The 5,627-nt window shown below is 40.1% G+C and overlaps 1 long non-coding RNA gene across 1 annotated transcript; it reads right to left on the bottom strand.

The window, feature by feature from the left end:
- Positions 1-800: 800 nt before the first annotated feature.
- LOC113611913 (uncharacterized) lies at positions 801-3,077 on the bottom strand. The gene is made up of 2 exons (XR_003429647.1): positions 2,738-3,077; positions 801-2,236 (listed from the first exon to the last, which is right to left on the bottom strand). It is a non-coding gene; the product is annotated as an uncharacterized LOC113611913 (long non-coding RNA).
- Positions 3,078-5,627: the final 2,550 nt, after the last annotated feature.

The raw sequence follows: 5,627 nt of genomic DNA, 5'->3' as shown, positions 1-5,627 counted from the left end.
AGAAATAGCACCCTAAAGAAGTTCTATGCAACTCAGTAATATACTAAAAAATTGGGAAATTGAAACACCTATAAATGAGCACACTAGGACAAGATAACTAGAATGCTAAATTTTGTTTTATTAGATGGAGGAAAATCTATTTTAAAAAATAATCACATATAATCCAGTGGGAGTAAGAAATGATGGAGGTATAAATAAAACTAAAATCATAGAATGTTGATAATTGCTGAATCAGGGTGGTGGGTATTCTGTTTATGTGCTTAAGATTTTTCTTAATTAAAAATGTAAAAATAAAAAAATTATAAACTAGTGAGTTAACATTAGTTGGAAAAATACATGCCTCCCTATTTATCTTTAAAATAAAGAAGAGAAGCAAGACTAAATATTGTTTAGAAATTTGTATATCAGTGTTTGCCAAGCAATAGAACTAAGTGAGAAAATTTCATAAAAATAAGAGATAAGGACAGACTTATAGTGGATGTGTCTGCTTTTTAGGCCATTTTTGTCCTTGATTTCCCAGGAATAGCTCATTCAGTCAATCCACAAATATGTTTATTAGCATCTGCTACATGTTGGCATTGTTTTAGGTACTTGGGATATATCAAGAAATAAAATAAAGATCCTTACCCTTACCTAAACATTTTCCATTATGTATTACACAAAATCTCAATCAAAGCTTTTTATACGTATCTCCAGCCTATAAGCCTAATTACTTAATTTTTAAATTCTAAAACTGTCTCCTATTTCTACAGTTTAGAACCATAAGGTTTTTATAGTTGAAAAGGAGCTTAGATTGCATAAAGTGCTACTGCTCATTTTATTATAATTGATATAAAACTATGTAGAGTCTTTTATAAGTTACAACATGCCTTCCTGAGACCCAGAGAAGGCAAGGTACTTGCCAAGTCTATACTGCCTGTTGGTAGCAGGACAAAGACCTCCCAATAGGCATGTTGGTACTTTTTCTGCTATATCAAAATTTGCCTGCTTAAATTGCAATGGCTGTGGTTGACTGAAGAGATTTTAACCTAAAAATCCTACTATTTATACATCCTAAGCCTGTCTCTTCGTCTTGACTCCACTGCTCTCTGTCCCCCTTCTTCCTCCTCCCTCATAGGCTCTATCCCAAAGCTGCAAGTGACTAAGATACACCTTTCTCTTTGGCACTGACATCCTCATATGCTGCCATTCCTTAACCATTGTTCAGCTAGGCTCCCCTAATTTAGAACCTTTAATCTTCTTTGATAACATCATCTCTTCATTACTCGAAATAACCTGTCTGGACATTTTTGTCCATTTCCAGTTATTTACACATTTTAGATGTCTAGGTACTCAATAATGAACAAAGAAAGGGGCCCCAAGGGCTGACAATTCTACTGTTGCATTGAATGACTTCCAGGTTCTCTCCTACTTCATAGCTCCATAGAGTATGTCCCCAACTGATGCAGCCCCTAAGGCCATTCTGTTTCTGTCTTCACTTGCATGTTCATCACATCACTAGTGTCTAAGTTCCCTTAGAAAATATTGGAGGTTCAGGCCTTATCAAAAGTGCTTCCAACAACCTATATAACTGAATCACATTGCTGTACACCTGAAACTAACAAAACATTCTAAATTAGCTATACTTCAATTTTAAAAACTTTAAAAAATCTGAAAAGTGAAAAAGAAAAAATAAAATAGAGATTATGAGATTTGCTCATAGACACTATCTGAGGTGAGAAAAAAAGAAGGGAGTCAGGTTAGTGCAATTGCATTTCATGTTCAACTTTCTCTCTCTCTCTCTCTCTCAATCTCTCTCTCTCTCTCTCAATCTCTCTCTCTCAATCTGAAGTGTTTGGGTTATATCTATTGCTGTGTAACAAACTACACTAAAATATAGTAGTTTAAAAAAATTATTATTATCTCTCATGGTCCTATAGGTTGACTGAGCTCAGTTAGGTGATGTTGCATTCTCTCGGGTGGTTACAGTCAGATGGATGGAGTCTTCAGAAGCCTCACCTCAGCTGGATGTCCAAGATGGCTTCCTTAGTCACATGTCTGGCTTATCAGCTGAGATGCCTGAAACAGCTAGGGGCTTATCAGGCATTTCTCTCTCCACACAGCCTCTTCAGGTGGCAGCTTGAGCTTCCTCAAAGCAAAGTGATCTCAGGGTAGTCAGGCTTCTTACGTGACAGCTGTCTTCTCCCAGAGTGAGTGTTCCAGGAGACCCAAGTGGAAGCTGCAAGGCTTTCTTTGGCTTTAAAAGGAAGGGACCACACAAAGGTGTGAATACCAGGAGGTGCAGTTCATTTCAGGGGGACATCTTTGGTAACTAGTTACCACATGAAGGGAAGTGACATCTGCAGGTAAAAGTCAATTTTGCTGTTAGTCCTCCTGGCTCGCAGGACTCTATTTTTTTAAACAAATAGAATTGCCTAAAATACAGCCCTCATTTTTTGGTTAAGCAGCAGACTCAGAGTTCCTCTTAATTAAACAAAAGAGAAAAAAAACTTTGAACTTAGATGACATATCTTTCTAAACTATAACCTCCTATTTTTGGAGCATGTGATAATAGCTCAGACTTTGTTCTATCGATGGCTGAAGGCTGACTTGCCACCATCCTAGAGCTGACAAGCCAAAACAGGTGAGTCTATCTTGCATGATTCACCTTGGCAGGAGCAATTACTACCCAGTTCTGGGCTGGCAGACTACCTGCTCCCTTTCATACACACAGGTTCACCCACAGCCTGAAGCATACCTTGTATCCTTTCAGAAATGGCGCATCGAACACGTGCAGAGAGACATCCAAACGCTTTTCTTTCCAATAAGAGAGACATTTTGTGAAGTCTTTGGCAGCATGCTGGCTGGCAAAGTCATCTGGCTGGCATACTTCTCCTGCGTCAAGTTATGGCACTGCCACCTCTACTCTGGAGAGTTTCGAAATTTCAATTTGCACACCCTGTAAGATGTGAGTCATTGAGCTTGCAAAGGAGGAGGGGGAGGCGGACATCTGCTAGTCATGAGCAGATGACAAACACCCTGCACTGCGAATTTCCATCCTCATTTCACAATATTTAAGTAAACACATTTTGTAACCATTTTTTTCAGAGTTCCTTAGTGCTTAAAATGGAATTTTTTTTGGTAAACAATATATAAAAGCCACCTTCTCTCCTCTAAACAATTATATTACCAAAGTGACATCGAAGCCAACCACTGCAGAGTGCTGTCTGTTGAATGACCAGAGCAAAAAGAATACACATCTGAATCGAATAGTTAAGTCTTCTATCATTTCAGACCCACTCAGCTAAGTTTCCTAGTCTGTGAGCTCCATCACGCACAGCTCCATGGTGACCTCTACTGTCTGACTGCAAGAATCCCATCGCAAATAGTTTCCAGATAACATCTATCTCCCATTTCTGTATACTATGTTATGGGGAGGAAGGAAATTGAAGAAGGAAACGATAGATGCTCTTCCCTTAAATTATAAGAGACAGATTACATCCGTAAAATAACTGGGAACTGATGCAAGATCTAATTTTGTATTAGCTTCAAGCTGTGCAACATGGCTCAAAGTGGGACTTCATTTCTTCCCCACTTTTATCTGAAGAAGCTAACAATACCAGGAAAAAAATAGTAAAATGGAAATAGAAAATTCAGATTAGGGTGAAAAGTGAGTGCAAATGTGCTAAACATAAAGGTCAATGTCTAAAGGAGTCTCACATTTGGCTCTGAGAATCCTAAAAGCTAAAAGAAAAAAAAAAGTAAGATGGATTGCCTAGACCTTACTATCATGATGAAGAAAGGCTATCATGTCTCAAGTGGAATCATTTTTCTTGGTGTTAAATTCTGAATGAAATTCCCATGGGGGTTTTCTGGCATATCCCAGGTGGGGCAAGGGCTGGCATGCTCCTTAGAATTTGTACTGCTGCTGCAGGAGCAGATTTAGTAGGGTTGTTTCTTTTAGCTTTTGTGAGAAAGAAAGGGTGTGTCATTGAGAAAATGAAATACATCCTGCTGACAAGCAGAGAAAGTGAGAAACGGACCTGCTGGCAGCCAGGTCTCAACTCGTATAAACAGTGCTGGGACAAGGCCACCCCATGATCATATTTGGAACAAGATAAAGATAAAACCACTTGGTAATCACAAAAAATGACTAAACATCCTCCTTCTCTGACTAACATGAGTGACTGCTGTTCCTTTACCAGTGACAATTCCAGCCTTGCTTATCCTATATGAAAACAATACTTTCAGGGATCATTTCTGTAGTTTGTTTGTCCTGTATGAAAACTATTAAGATGCCAAAACATTGGATTGCTCCTGCTCTTGAAATTGTCCAATCTAGAATGTCCCCTTCTTCCCTAATTTCTCTTGGAAATCACTTGGAGTAAACCCAAATTCAGTCAGAGGTCCCTGGCCGCTCCCCCTTTCCAAGACATTCCACGATTCCTCTGGTACATGTTTTGTTTTGTTTTTTTTTTCCTGCAATGAGCTCAACAATGACTAGTGTGTTCCTGGAGCTCTTTGGTTGGTGGGTTTTACAAGCATTGACCTACTACACAGTGAAGGTGGTTCTATGAGGGCCTAAGCTAATATAACCAAGTCAGTATTTCTGTTCTCTGCCCTGTATGAGGACAGAGTACGAAGTACCTAATGGAGGAGAGGAATGGTGGTTCCCTTACACAACCTCCTCTAAATGTTCCTTTGCTTGTTGTGGCTTTCAGTATTAGATCACTTGCAGATAGTTGGACATCATACTCTCTCTCTAGACGTCTGGGAGAATGAGCTGGTATTCCATTCCTGGTTGAGAGCAGATCCTTATACTTTGGGTAATCTCTGATGAATCCCTGACCAATGAGGATATTTTCCCATTGTAGCAGATACTCTCACTTTTCTGCCCAAGAGCCCTCTTATTCCTTCTACTTTTCCTATGAACGCCTCTCCCAGCTTCAGTGTCCTTTGGCTTCTAACAGCCCATACCAAACCTTAAGCCACCCTTCAGACACAGAGAACTGGAAACGCCTGGGAGTTTACATTCACTGCCATCCTCTACCCCAAGGCCCTTGGCCAATGACTGGCTGGAACAGGAAAGCCCAACTCCCTTCAAGTTGCGTCAACTCTTTGGTATAATTTACTCTCCAGAACTCCCTGCAGTCAGAATGACACTGGGCTTTGCCTTGCTTAGTTTCTTTCCCATCCCTCTCTTGCTTCACCACTGCCTTACTGGTCTCCCTGGGGGCACTGCCTTAATAAATTACATGCATCGAATCCTCATCTCAGGCTCTGTTTCTGCAGAATTCAACCTATGACACTCATCTAGCCCTCACTATATCCCTCTAAAGTAGAAATTATAACATAATTCTTCAGATGAAGAAAGAAAGCCTTGAGACTAGCCCAAGGTTACACAGGCAGTTAAAAGCGGACTAGACCTAAAATTCTCATCTCTATGACCTACATGGTTAGGTCTTTCTGTTACTAAGCCTAGTTGCTTCTCCTTTGGGGCCCTGTACCTGGCTTTACATCCTGTTTATGGACATGCAGAGGGAAGGTTCTGTTGCCTGGGGTAGGAAGCAAGGACTCAAATGTCCTCTGCCGAGGATCTGATGTGTAATTGAATATGTATGCTACCATCTGGGGCATGGTTTTCCTGT

This window comes from Aethalodelphis obliquidens, unplaced genomic scaffold (genome assembly GCF_003676395.1).
Source record: "Aethalodelphis obliquidens isolate GAN/ISIS:26980383/991018 unplaced genomic scaffold, ASM367639v1 scaffold71, whole genome shotgun sequence".
NCBI classification, from domain to species: Eukaryota; Metazoa; Chordata; class Mammalia; order Artiodactyla; family Delphinidae; genus Aethalodelphis; species Aethalodelphis obliquidens.
The sequence above is the reverse complement of the archived record's forward strand: the minus strand, read 5'-3'. Positions and strand labels throughout refer to the sequence as shown.